Source organism: Eleutherodactylus coqui, chromosome 10, assembly GCF_035609145.1.
Source record: "Eleutherodactylus coqui strain aEleCoq1 chromosome 10, aEleCoq1.hap1, whole genome shotgun sequence".
Lineage (NCBI taxonomy): Eukaryota > Metazoa > Chordata > Amphibia > Anura > Eleutherodactylidae > Eleutherodactylus > Eleutherodactylus coqui.
This window is the reverse complement of record NC_089846.1, coordinates 113,367,765-113,382,319: the sequence shown is the minus strand read 5'-3', so window position 1 is coordinate 113,382,319 and position 14,555 is coordinate 113,367,765. Positions and strand designations below refer to the sequence as shown.

Sequence of the window (14,555 nt, the reverse complement as noted above, 5' to 3'; positions counted from 1 at the left end):
GATCTTCCGAGTGAGGAAAGCCATGTGTTGCGTACAGGTACCCTGGCACACATGGCTGACTTCATGTTAGGATGCCTTTCTCGCGTTACATGCATTCTGGCCACTACGGATTACTGGGTGTACACACTGCTCGATCCACGGTATAAGGAGAGCCTTTCCACTCTCATTCCCGAAGAGGAAAGGGGTTCGAGAGTGATGCTATACCACAGGGCGCTGGTGGACAAACTGATGGTAAACTTCCCATCCGACAGTGCTAGTGGCCGAAGGCGCATTTCCGCGGCCCAGGTAGCAGGGGAGGCGCAGAGATCAGGCAGCATGTACAGCGCAGGCAGGGGAACACTCTCTAAGGCCTTTGACAGCTTTATGGCTCCCCAGCAAGACTGTGTCACCGGTCCCCAGTCAAGGCTGAGTTGGCGGGAGCACTGTAAAAGGATGGTGAGGGAGTACGTAGCCGATTGCACGACCGTCCTCGTTGACGCCTCTGCCCCCTACAACTACTGGGTGTTGAAGCTGGACACGTGGCCTGAACTCGCGCTGTATGCCCTGGAGGTGCTTGCTTGTCCTGCGGCTAGCGTCTTGTCAGAGGGGGTGTTTAGTGTGGCTGGGGGAATCATCACAGATAAGCGTACCCGCCTGTCAACCGACAGTGCCGACCGGCTTACACTCATCAAGATGAACAAAGCCTGGATTTCCCCAGACTTCTCTTCTCCACCAGCGGACAGCAGCGATACCTAAACAATACGTAGGCTGCACCCGCGGATGGAAGCATCGTTCTCTATCACCATCCAAAACGGGGACCTTTTTGCTTCATCAATCTGTGTATAATATTCCTCCTCCTCCTCCTGCTCCTCCTCCTGAAACCTCACGTAATCACGCCGAACGGGCAATTTTTCTTAGGCCCACAAAGCTCAGTCATATAATTTTTCTAAACAATTTTTATACGTTTCAATGCTCATTAAAGCGTTGAAACTTTCACCTCAACCAATTTTTATTTTAACTGGGCTGCCTCCTGGCCTAGTTACCAATTAAGCCACATTAACCAAAGCCATTAATGAGTTTCACCTGCCCTCTCGGTTGGGCATGGGCAATTTTTCTCAGGTACATTAGTACTGTTGGTACACCACTTTTTGTGGGCCCTCGCCTACAGTGTAATCCAATTAATTTTTTGCCCACCTGCATTACAGCTGACATAACATCAGCTGTGATGGGCAATGCAATGGGATATTTTTATGTACCGCCGGTGGGTTTCAGGGAGCCACCCATGCTGTGGGTCCACAGGGAGTTGTAACTACATGTGTCAACTTCTAAAGAACCCCAGTCTGACTGGGGCATGCAGTGTGGGCCGAAGCCCACCTGCATTAAACATGACATTATTACCTCAGCTGTGATGGGCAATGCAATGGGATATTTTTATGTACCGCCGGTGGGTTCCAGGGAGCCACCCATGCTGTGGGTCCACAGGGAGTTGTAAATGCATCTGTGTCCACTTCTAAAGAACCCCAGTCGGACTGGGGCATGCAGTGTGGGCCGAAGCCCACCTGCATTTCATCTGACGTTAGCTCTGCTGTCCAGGGCACTGCAATGGGATACATTTATGTACAGCGGGTGAGTTCCAGGGAGCCACCCATGCTGTGGGTGCACACGGAATTCCCATTGCGGAGTTGTACCTGCCTGTGACTATTTATAAAAAACCCCGGTCTGACTGGGGCATGCAGACACCTTGACAGAATGAATAGTGTGTGGCACATGGGTTCCCCATTGCTATGCCCACGTCTGCAGCTCCTGATGGCGGTGGCACAGGATTATATTTCTCATTGCTTCTGTACAGCATTGTGGGCTATCGCCCCACCCCTTTTAAAGAGGGTCGCTGCCTAGCCGTGCCAACCCTCTGCAGTGTGTGCCTGCGGTTCCTCTGGCAGACGCACTTATAAATAGACATGAGGGTGGCGTGGCATGAGGGCAGCTGAAGGCTGCGCAGGGACAATTTGGTGTGCGCTGTGGACACTGGGTCGTGGGGGGGGGGGTTGGGCAGCATGTAACCCAGGAGAAGTGGCAGTGGAGTGTCATGCAGGCAGTGATTGTGCTTTGTTGGAGGTAGTGTGGTGCTTAGCTAAGGTATGCATTGCTAATGAGGGCTTTTCAGAAGTAAAAGTTGTTGGGGGGGGCACTCTTGCCGCTATTGTGGCTTAATAGTGGGACCTGTGAACTTGAGATGCAGCCCAACATGTAGCCCCTCGCCTGCCCTATCCGTTGCTGCGTCGTTCCCATCACTTTCTTGAATTGCCCCGATTTTCACAAATAAAAACCTTAGCGAGCATCGGCGATATACAAAAATGCTCGGGTCGCCCATTGACTTCAATGGGGTTCGTTATTCGAAACGAACCCTCGAGCATCGCGAAAAGTTCGTCTCGAGTAACGAGCACCCGAGCATTTTGGTGCTCGCTCATCTCTAGTAACGATCTGTACAAGAAATTGAACACACTATTTATCCTGCACGGGAAAACTGGAAAAACCTACAAAAAATTAAATACTTTTGGTACCATCATAATCGTACCAGTCCGCAGAAAAAAATGTATCATGTCATTTGTGGCACATAATTAGCGCTGTAATATAAACAATGGTAGAATTGATGTGTATTCTCCCCCTGCTCTTGAAAAAAAAATAATAGAGGTTTTACAATATATTAAATGTATCGAAAAATGGTACCAATAAAAACTACAGTTCGCCACGCAAAAAACAAGCCCTCATACGGCCATGTTGACAGGTAAATAAAAAAAGTTGTGGATTTTGCAAAGTGGAGATGAGAATTCCCCCAAAAATCGTGGCCAAAATAAGCCACGTCCCTAAGGGGTTAAATCTGCTACATGTCCATTTATGCTGTGGATTTTAAGCACAGATTTCAACCTTTGCAATGCAAAAGGTGGAAACTGCAGTATTTCTGCGCCAAAATCCATGACAAAAACCGTACTGGATTTGCTGTGGATTTTCTGCTATGGAGGATCCAACACATGTGGTCCTTGGAGAATCAATATAAATCTCTCTCTGGATCTAATCTGGAGTTGCCCAACAGACCCGAATATTTGGATATCAAATGAATCCCTATAGGCATAGGGACCAAAAGACAAAGGTCTTCTTTATTGAAGCGACCTTTAAGTTATTCCAGCTTTACTCCCCTAGGATGCTATATTATTGGGATATGGACTGTATTTGCTTCTGCAGCTAATGACCTCTCTGTAACATAACTCGTGGCATGCCCAGAAACATTCCCATTAATATCCTTGCTCTCTGTGACACACAAGCCTGGATTAGCACAGATTCCAGAACCCGTAACACCCACACACTGTCCAGATAATGATATATCCGTGTAACCACTTCACCCACCTGACTTTCATACTTCATACTCTCTGGAGCTCTTGTCAAAGCCGATGGGATTTTATCTAAAGACTTGAACTTCTCGGAACAGGATATGAGGTTATTATATCTGATTATGGGACTTATTATTGCATAAGAGCTAACTATTTCTTTGGCTGAGATACACGCAAGTCCTCTCCGTAACATTCTGCCTCTCGTTCAGCATTTATGTTTTAGCAGGAAGGAAATGTTTTCTGCTTACATTCAGACCAACCACCGTAAATGTAACAGATATAGGATACATCCACAATGTCATGGAATATAAAGTGTTAAGTTTCAGAATGCAATAAGTGTATGTTTCTTACCTTGTATTGGACTATTGACCCTTAAATAGAAGACTAAAACCTATGCTTTGTAGTGCCCGTAACTAGGATTTTAAGATAAGAAGTCAACAGACAAATTAAATAAGGCTAAGCTATGTTAACAGAGAAGACACACCGCTATAGCAGAACTATTGTCTAATGCAACAGCAATATCCTGACTTAAGTAATTTCTATGTCTGAGACGGGCCTTAAGAGCTTTGAGACTATTTGGTAGATGTCAATAAGCCTTATGATCAATCAGCTTTGTCACCTATGTAACACTAATCTTTGTACCAAGTAACTCTTGAATCCGCCTTCTTCTTTCTGTATAAGAGTTGGTTATGTTGATAATAAAGTAGAATTCATTGAGTTCTCATGGAGAAGTGTCTTGACATAACATGGAGTGATTTCATGCTATTGATAGATAATTGCTAGCAAATCTTCTCATCATGGGCTTCCATATGTACCAATTTGGCACCTGGCAACGAGGTCATCAGATCGGTACCGGTGTGGTCCAATAACAACGGAGACGGATTAATGCGATACAACTAAATGTTCTTCTGTCAGCACTTACAACATATATGTCTTTTTGTGTACATACAGATTTAGCAAAGTTTAACTTAAGTTGCACAGTTGCAGCAAACTTTAAGTCGACATTTAGCACAACACAAGCCATTGAAAAAGTTTCTTTAAAGTTTGCTGCAACTGTGCTTCAATCACGTTACTTGTTGGGTTAAACTTTGCTATATGTGTAAATACTGAATCCAGACTGCAACATCAACTCAGACTACATGAACTATAACCCGGGCCAGATTCTGAGAAGCAAGTCACCTCTTCCTGCAGGCTTGGACCTATTCCCCCTAATGGCATGTTCAATAGTACTTCTACAGTAGAGTTGAAAGAGTATCACCTTTTTCGAGTACCTGCTGGCTCATCCCTGAAGATTCGAGGGGGCTGCGGGGAGTTGCAGAGGGGATCCGGAGGGAGAGAGGGATCTCTCTCACTCTCCTCCCCGCTGCCGCCCAAATCTTCAGGGACGAGCCAGCAGGTGCTCGAAAAAGGCGATGCTCGCTCATCTCTATTCTACAGTCTACCTATCTACATTGTAGGAGAAATTAATGGTCCATGATCCAGGAAGTGTATCATTTCTCCTTAGGGAGAGCACCCTGAAGGCAATCCATGCGCCTCTGAGAAATGTATGCAAATGAAAAAAGGAACATTATCTCTACAGCACCATCTATTGGAAGGCAGAATTCCTGCAAGTCAATGTCAGACCTTAAAACAAGTCTTGCACCTAGAAGTCATGAGAAGACTTCCAACTTGCATAAATTTCCCAGAGGAGCATGCATGGCCTTATAAGCTTCCTCACACTTCTAGGTGCTCTCCGTAATGAGAAACCATACCCTTCCTGACCCCCATTGAAGCCTCTCACCCAGCCAAACCAGCAACCTACTGCAAACTGATGAGGGGGAAAAAAAATCCTGTCTGTGTATGGTTTATCTTTTCCTTCTGGAGATGACTATCTTTGGCTTATGTTCCCAATTGTTCTTCCACGGCTTGTTGAAAGGTCTGATGTTCACTCGCTGGCTTGCTGCCTTCCAATATGTGGTACAGTAGAGGCATTGTTCCATCTTCCCATTTGAATGATCCATAAAACATATTAAAATCAGTATAACTATAATAGGCGCCAAGTGTCCCAGATTTAGCAGGATTGTTGGGCAGTTGGGCTTAGTCCAACTTTCTTGTGGTTCCTTCAGCACATTGCATGGGATTCATTAATCACCAATCCAGTGTAGTCGTGAAATGCCCGCATTTAATGGCAGACAACAGAGGTTAGGGCAGAAACGGAGCAGTAAATCACAGTGTCTGCAGTGAAGAAGAGCTATGCTATAGACAATGCTGTGGGAACAATGGAAGGTGTCAAGATTAATAAGCACTTTTTATTTGCTATAAGGCAATGTGACTATTATAGCTAAGACATTTATGGATGATTCACTCCGGCTGCGACTATTATAAGGACACCGTGGAGAAGATATAGGAACACTCTGGATTCAACTTTTATAGGGACTGGGACATTAATTTGGGCTTCTCTAATTCTATTCCAGGGACATTAGGTCTAATTAGAAATCTCATTCAGTACAATATGCCATCTGGATGTGAGTATAATAACCGCAGAGTGTGAATGGAGCCTGGTAATGATAGATTTCCTCCTGTCAGTTATAATGTGCCAAGATTTGTTATCAAGAAATGAACTTTGTCTGAACTTCTGGGAAAAGTCAGGTGAATAGATTGTCCTTCATGTTATTAGTGAAATTCTCCAGTAGTTATGTATAAATCTTGTAAGACGAGGCATTATAATGGGAGGACTTAATGTGCCGTGACAGCATTGCCATCCCTGCCTGGGAACTTGTTATATTGAAAGAGAAGTATTTGCACACAAGGTGAAAGAATAAAACTGTCATGCAGAATTAGCTTTACTAGAAAGGATGCAACTGGAAATTAGTCATAAACGTTTCAGCATCTCAGGGAAGGATGGAGGCAGCAAGAACCGACTTTCCCATTGTCTGCTGTTACTAAGCGGCAGTGATGGGCAGCATACAGACCACACAGGAGTCTTCTACATCATTGTCACTTCTAACATGTAAAAGCTTCTGGCGCTGCGCAAAAGTTATAGGCAGGTGTGGAAAAATGCTGCAAAGCAGGAATACTCTCAGAAATAGAAGTGGTAATAGTTTTTTTTGTCAATTAACAAAATACAAAGTGACTGAACAAAAGAAAAAAAAAGAATATTTGGTGTGATTGCCCTTTACCTTCACAACAGCATCAGTTCTTGTGGGTACACTTGCACACAGTTTTTAAAGGAACTCGGCAGAGAGGGTGTTCCAAACATCTTGGAGAAGTAACCCCTGACCTTCTTAGGATGTAGTTTGCTCAAATCCTTCTGTAATCCCTGACAAACTGGATGAGATCAGGGATCTGTGGGGCCAAATCATCACTTTCAGGACTCCCTGTTCTTCTTTACCCCGAAGATGGTTATTAATGACATTGCTGGATATTTGGGGTTGTCCTGCTGCAGAATGAATTTGGAGTCAATCAGATGCCTTCTATTTTTGAAATTGTTTTTTTACTTTGCAGCATTTTTTCCACACCTGCCTAAAACTTTTACACAGTAATAGAAAACTGAACTAACCTGGAGGAAGTCCATATGGAAGGGATTGTCCAATTTTAAACTATTGATGGCCTATCTTTAGTAAAGGTCAGCAACAGTAGATCAGAGGGGGTCCATCGCCTGGAACCTTTGCTAATCAGGTGATCTACAGGCTGGTGCACCGAGCTGGTTTGTGATTTTCCATTTATTTTGATGGAAGCTTGGCTTGCAATACCAAGCCTGGCCACTGCAGTAGGAATGGAGCTGTCTGCTTCCTGCAGAAATGGGCTCAGTGCACAAGTCCAGATAACAGCTGATCAGCAGGGGTGCCTGGCAATGAACCCTTGGTAACGACTGCTGTACACCTATCCTGAGCATAGACCATCAATAGTTTACAACTGGACAACGCCTTTAACAAAGAGAGGAGAACGGTGCCATGCAAAAGAAAATGAATTTCCAATGACAGAAAAAATCTTTACTTGGCCATTAATGAATGGAGTGAAGGATGCGCATGCATGCTGCCACTTAGTTCATTTTGATGACATCATACAGAGGGCTGAGCTCTTGTACTTGTCAATTTTTGGGATTGCCATTAAAATGAATGGAGCACTGATCCGCATGAGTGTCCTCCGCTTCTATCATGGGTCCCCCTTCTCAGGATTGGTAGGTGTCCCAGACACCTACCGATCATACAATTTGGCAGGCGTACCACCACAGTCAGACTCTTGTGCTAGGTTTAACTCAAACATTATATCTTATTTTTCCCTATTGATGTCAAAATCTCAAGTGCTTTCTGGTATTGCATCATTGTTAACCAGTCAAAAGCCCAATAATCTAGACTATAGGTAAAGATAAACCGCGCTCCAATATGTAGGGCACCGAGGTAGATGGAAGTAAATCTCACCTGGTATAGTTCAACTCGCGGCACAAGTAGGAACATTTTGGTAGCGGCATCCCCCTCTGTACGGATGATGCAGAATCTCCGTGTACAACCAAAGCAATTGGGGAATAAGGAGAACCACGGCGAGCGTAGACAATCGAAACACTTGGGCAGTCAGGAAAGCAGTTGGGCAATATTTATTCAGGCAGGGTGTTTTAGCATTGAACCAATGCCTTCCTCTGGCCAGAGACGGTGTGTCGACTGCCTAAACCTGCCGCAGTCCTCCTTATTCTCCAACTGGCTGAAAACCTCAACCGTCACGTCTCAAATAAAAAATAATCCATTGTTTTTCATTAATATGAATCTGTACAGAACCATGGAAATAAGGGAAAAAAGCAAAAAATAATTGTGTTTATTGGCAGGAAAGCGTCCGCTAATGGAATAGAGCATCAAGAGTAAAACGAGAACCAACGTAAATATACAAAGTGTTAGAACAAACAGTATGCAGAGTACAAAGGAACGCAGACAAATGTCACGCGGCATCACCTATTGCAAAACCTTCGCTATTATGTAAGAGTTGGATACATTAATCTGCTAGGAAGGAATGTAAAGCATTCTCCGCCGACGCACATCAAGTAGCTCTCTAAGTGACAGATTCCCAGCATTCACCGCCACAGAGGGTATAGCTGCAAACCTTTGAGAGTCATTTTAAGGGACATACGGTGTCTTTGCCGCAGTAATTATTTAGCGGGCCGCCGCGGGCGGAGGGGAGGGGGGAGGAAAGAACTGGAAGGGTTTAGCAAAAATAATGATTAACTAGGTTAAACTATCTAGAATAAGTCTGAACTAGAAAGAGGACTCATCAATCAATGTACTGGTATCCAGATATAGCCCTGTGAATACCGTTAGCAGTTATCACCAGGGAAAGCGCAGGCCGCCTGCTGCGGGGGGAATGTGATATAACTGCCTATCCATCCAGGAGAGGCTCCGACTTAGTATCTCACTGCTTTGGCTCATAGAGGGGGACTCTGAGCAGAGGACCCCACTCTACAGGGCATATGGAGAGATGTAGTCTTCGCAAGGCAAGGCATTCCCCTCATGAACATACATGCTCCACGGTTGCAAGACGCCTACTTTTTTCAGTGTTTTTAAATGCCTGTAATAAAAGTCATTAGAGATGAGCGAGCACGCTCGTTTAAGGCTGATACTCGAGCGAGCATTGGTCTTCTTGAGTAACTGATTACTCGTCCAAGTACCATGCAGGGGGGCGGCAGGGGGGAGCGGGAGGGGGTGGGGGCGAGCGGGGGGTAGAGAGAGAGAGATCTCTCACTCTCCCCCTTGCTTCCCCCGCATGGTGCGGGGACGAGTAATCAGTTACTCGAGAAGACCGATGCTCGCTCGAGCATCAGCCTTAAACGAGCGTGCTCGCTCATCTCTAAAAGTCATGCATTTTAAACATTTTTCTTTGCATTTTTTGTGGGTAATTTTTTTTAATTTTATTTATTTTGTAACAGACATTTTTCTGGTGTTTTTCAAGTCCTATTGAGAAGTCTGTGGGAAGAATGCCTGAAAAGTGCCCAAAACATGCTGTGTAAAGAAACTTAGCCCCAAGCACAACACAAAAAATGGCACAAACCAAGTTCCATATGGGTGCTTTCACACGGGCTGGAATTACGCCGCAGGACGCAGCCAAATCCACAGCTGTGGGATTCCACTCCAAAATCCACAGCAATAAATGCAGATTTTGATGCAGAATTGCAGGCAGGTTTTAAGCCATTTTCAGTTCTGCATAAAAATTCTCAGGAAGGCTGCGGATTTTCATGCGGCATTTTCTGTGACTTGCGGTACGTCATGTGACCTGTTCTGTCTATGTGAAAGGTCCATTACACACTGGAATCCGCACTTTAATCTGCTACTGCACATTCCACATCAAAACCCACAAATTGCATTATGGATTTTGATGCAAAATGGTCAGCAGTATTAACGCATTTACAATTCCGTATTAAAATCCACACAGATCTGTGCGGATTTAGGTGCAGAATTTACTGCGACTTGCGTCCTGCGGGCTAATTCTGTCCGTGTGAAGGCACCCTTAGTAGACTTTTCAATATTTTACCTTATGCTTTAAGGTAACATCTGGTCACAGTGCTTTTTTACTTAAAAAAAGCAGAGTGAAGAACACTGATAAGAACATGTGTAAGGCCAGTTTAAGGTGAGCTTATTTTTAGTCCATATTTGGCCTATTTTGAGGACCGTAATAATAATAATCTTTATTTGTATAGCGCCAACATATTCCGCAGCACTTACATAGACAGGGGGAATACAGAAAGACAAAAGTACAAACATTACAGAACCACGGTTACATAGTAATCAGTTGATGGAAGCAATAGGGGTGAGGGTCCTGCTCCAACGAGTTTACATACTACAAGTAATGGGGGGATACAGAAGGTAAAGGGCTGGAGATGTGCAGAGTATGGCGAGGTGGAGAGTGAGGGATTCTATACACACAGACAATGGTCAGACATTTAGCCGTGTGATGGCTGAATCAGTGTGACTGCAGAGGGCGGTTGATGGTGGCTAGCAGGGATTGCAGTCAGTAGGTCAGGAAGCATGTTATCAGGAGGAGTACAGAGGGGTTTGTTTAGGGAATGTGGTATGCCTCCCTGAAGAGGTGCGTTTTTAGAGCACGCCTGAAGTTCTGCGAGTCCTGGATCGCCTGGGTATCCTTTGGTAGTGCGTTCCAGAGGACCGGTGCTGCTCTGGAGAAGTCTTGGAGGTGGGAATGAGAAGTTTGAATTAGAGGGGCGCTCAGTTTGGTTTAGTTAGCAGAGCGGAGAGCCCGGGCTGGGTGATGGATTGAGATGAGGGAGGCAATGTAGGAGGGGCGCTGCACTGTGGAGGGCTTTGTGGATGAAGGTAGCGAGTTTAAATTGAATTCTGTATTTAATGGGCAGCCAGTGCAGTCACTGGCACAGGGCAGAGGCGTCCGAGTAGCGGCTGGACAGGAAGATGAGCCTGGCTGCGGCATTAAGGATGGATTGGAGGGGGCAGAGTCTGGAGCAGGGGAGGCCGAACAGCAACGAGTTGCAGTAATTGAGCAACTCGTTGCTGAGAGTGGATGAGGGCAATAGTGAGCGTTTTTAGCGTGTCTGCGGTGAGAAAAGAGCGGATTCTTGCGATGTTCTTGAGGTGCAGCTGACATGCTCGGGCGAGAGATTGGATGTAGGAGGTAAAGGAGAGATCGGAGTCGAATATGACACCAAGGCAGCGGGCATGCTGGGAGTTATGGTGGCGTCACACACTGAGATGGAGATGTCAGGATGAGGTTGGTTAGTGGAGGGTGGAAATACCAGTAAGTCAGTTTTATAGAGGTTTAGTTTTAGGTAGAGAGAAGACATAGTGTTAGAGACAGCGGACAGACAGTCAGTGATGTTTTGGAGGAAAGGTGCAGAGATGTCATGAGAAGAGGTGTATAGCTCGGTGTCGTCAGTGTACAGGTGGTATTGGAGGCCAAATCTCCTGATGGTTTGTCCAATAGGGGCTGTGAAGATAAAGAAAAGGAGGGGGCCGAGGACCGAGCCCTGGGGGACCGCAACAGCAGGGGGAAGAGGAGGGGAGGTAGAGCCAGCAAAGGAGATGCTGAAAGAGCGGTCAGATAGGTAGGAGGAGAACCAGGAGAGGGCAGTGTCCTTTAGGCCGATGGAGCGAAGCATACTGAGGAGGAGTTTGGGGTCAACAGTGTCGAATGCTGCGGAGAGGTGGAGGAGGATCAGTAGGGAGTAATCGCCCCTCGATTTGGCTGTCAGGAGGTCCTTTGATACCCTTGTAAGGGCAGTTTCTGTTGAGTGTAGGGGGCGGAAGCCAGACTGTAGGGGGTCGAGGAGAGAGTTCTCTAATAGATAGCTTACAAGGCGGGAGTAAACTAGGCGTTCTAGTAGTTGGGAGATGAAGGGGAGATTAGAAATGGAATACTGAGCTAATGTAAGTGCAATATGCAATGCACTGCGTACAATCTGATTAGGTTTGTGGAATTTTACAGCAGAAAAAATGTGTTACAAATTCAACAAATAAAAAAAAAAAGCCACTAAAAACGCTTGTAAAAAACACAATGAAAAACACTAGAAACTTGCGGTATTTGACCATTATGTACGCACCCAGGGTACCTACGCGCGTTACTGCTGCTCTAGAACATGTAAACAGATAAAATTCGGGGGTCATGCATTCACTCTCATTCGGAGAGGACTGTGAGTAACGGCCGTTCATTGTATTTCGAATTTTCGTGTGTCTCTGACAGAATTACAGGTACTTATTGTAATAGTTTTCTCCCGTTTTTACTAAAACGCGCTTTTAAAATCGTTCTTTTTTCATTATGATATTATTATATATCTATTCAAATCTGAATACAATGCATTATAAATTGTATTTCATACTATGGACCAAATGTTAGGCAGATATACCACGCATCGGCGTACAAATAGACGGCCATTAGTCTTTTTTTTACAACATTGCGAGTTTAGCTGCGTATATTATTTATTACAAAAACAATAAAATGATTCCAAAGAAACCAACCAAAGACGGCTTTTCTTGAGACAGTTGAGTGAAGAGTTTGCAGGTCCAATAATGGAAAATCGTTCTGAAAATCAGCAAGTTATCAGAAATTCTGAAACCAAATTGGCAGTTGTTTTGTCGATCGATTTCCATGGTTTCACTACCTTTGATGTCTCATTCACAGTTAGATCGAACTGGTCGAAAAGTTCTGGTTGGTTCTTGCGAAAAGTTCTGGTTGGTTCTTGCGAAAAGTTCTGGTTGGTTCTTGCCACGTTTGCTATCAACAAACTATCAGAAAACGACGAAAAACAAGAAAATCTCGTGCGAATTGTAGTAAACCTGTGTGCGACGACCACGCCGTAACTGCGACAAAATGTATCCTCTGCGAAAATGTTGCTACTCAATAAGTATGTAATTAGTAATTATAAATAAATAATTGAAATAAGTTATATATGTATACTCGCTCATCTCAGAAAGCTAAAAATTCACTCATAATATAAAAATACTCATGGGCCCCGGGGTACCCTGGGTGCGAATGGGGGGCGTTATTTTCAACTCCATTTTTTTTAATGATTACATGCTTTAAAAATTCTGGTAAAACAATATTTCCATCAAAAAAAGGTCAAATCGTGAGGATCTAAAGCTGCTTGAAGAAATCTTTGCACAAACAAGAGAAAAAGCATCAATAAGCGGCTATGGGTACCCGGGTGCGGACATAAGGCTTAAAAAGACTGTGTGTATTAATGTGGCTTCAAGTAGTCTGAAGACTCTTTAATGGATTCTTCACATGGCCATATGTGCAACTATGTTCGCCACTATGAAATGTAATTACGCATGAACAGGTTTTTATTTCTCCAAGTATTAAAACTCTACTCAATTTGGGGGTCGGCCGTTACCAACAGCGCTGTGAATTTCAAAGAGGCACTAATGGAGGGCAAAAGGGAGAAACATATCAAGAGGAAAGAACATCAAGCCAACCCTTGTCAGGGCCGTCTTCCATTTGGAAACCGATGTCCCCACTGCAAAAGAACCTGCGGATCAAGAATAGGTCTCCATAGTCACTACAGACCAACCGCAAAGACGCCATACTTAGAGGGCAATCCTACTCGGCCACGAGTGATTGCCTATGATAGGGCACAGGTTTCAATAAAACAGCAGGAAGATAAGTCACGCCCTATGTTCCCCACACATAGTTAATACTAGACAAGAATAGCCCATGCACTGTACAAGGTCTGTGGATAACGGACAGCGCATGGTGGTTGTCCGTGTGCTGCCCAATGCAAGTTGCCCCGGAGTCTCTCAAATACGACTGTCTGAATATAGCCTAAAGATATGTTAACCAGAGACAAGTTGCGGAGCTCTGTGATGGCGCCCACAAGAGGAATTCAGGGTGGAAAATTCTGCCATGTGTAGATGGTCTCATACTGCCATTTAATCAAACCGTACGTTTAGGGTACATCCACACACCTACAGTACCAGAAACATTCCATTGCAGATTTTATTACAAATTGTACTAGGGTATCATCACACATTGCAATTAAATGCACTAAAATCTGCATGTGAAGTTTGGTGCAGATTTTCACTCACTTCGTCGCAATAAATGCATTCAATATTGAAGATCCACAGCATTTCTCTGTTGTGCTGCTGATTTTTCCTGTGCAAGTAAATGGGCTTTATTAAAAACCACTTACATTGAACTGCATATTGCTACGGAATTTCGGCTTGCATCTCTATAACATGTAATAGAAAAATAATCGATAAGGAGCGCCATTGGATACATTAGAGGTATAAAAAATATTATGGATTGGACTCACCTGGTGTAACAGAGTTACCTTTAGTGCAGGGTGTTCTGGTACATCCTATATCCTGGTAAGGCTATAAATACATATGCACTGGTCCATTAAGACATCGACTTGGGAAAGCGTCAATGGGAAACCGAAGATATTTTATCGGAGGGGATAGCAAACACAATAGTATAGGTAAAATCCTATAAAAAAAAAACCAGAGCTCCAGATTATACATTTAGTTTGTAGATGGTGAAGAACTTACTTTGCAGGGGTGCCTCTGAGGAGTGCACCCCTAATCCAGTACCGCCTGAATAACCTTGTATGGTCAGGTGGAGTGCGAGGTGATGTTGGACTTCACACATTTCAAAAATAAGTTCTTTTATTCACATATAGATGCAACGCATTTCGGCTAACAGATAGCCCGCCTCCTCCGGCGTGGGGTATTGGCGCCAGCTCTTTTATAGGATTTTACCTATACT

The 14,555-nt window shown here is 44.4% G+C and overlaps 1 protein-coding gene across 1 annotated transcript in view; it reads left to right on the top strand.

Moving 5' to 3' along the window:
- The first annotated feature begins 3,415 nt into the window (after positions 1-3,415).
- CAPN6 (calpain 6) overlaps positions 3,416-14,555 on the top strand; it is a 104,534-nt gene continuing 93,394 nt past the window's right edge. The window contains exon 1 of the mRNA XM_066581732.1: positions 3,416-3,471. The gene's annotated coding sequence lies outside the window, so the exon portion shown is untranslated. The remainder of the gene's footprint in view (positions 3,472-14,555) is intronic.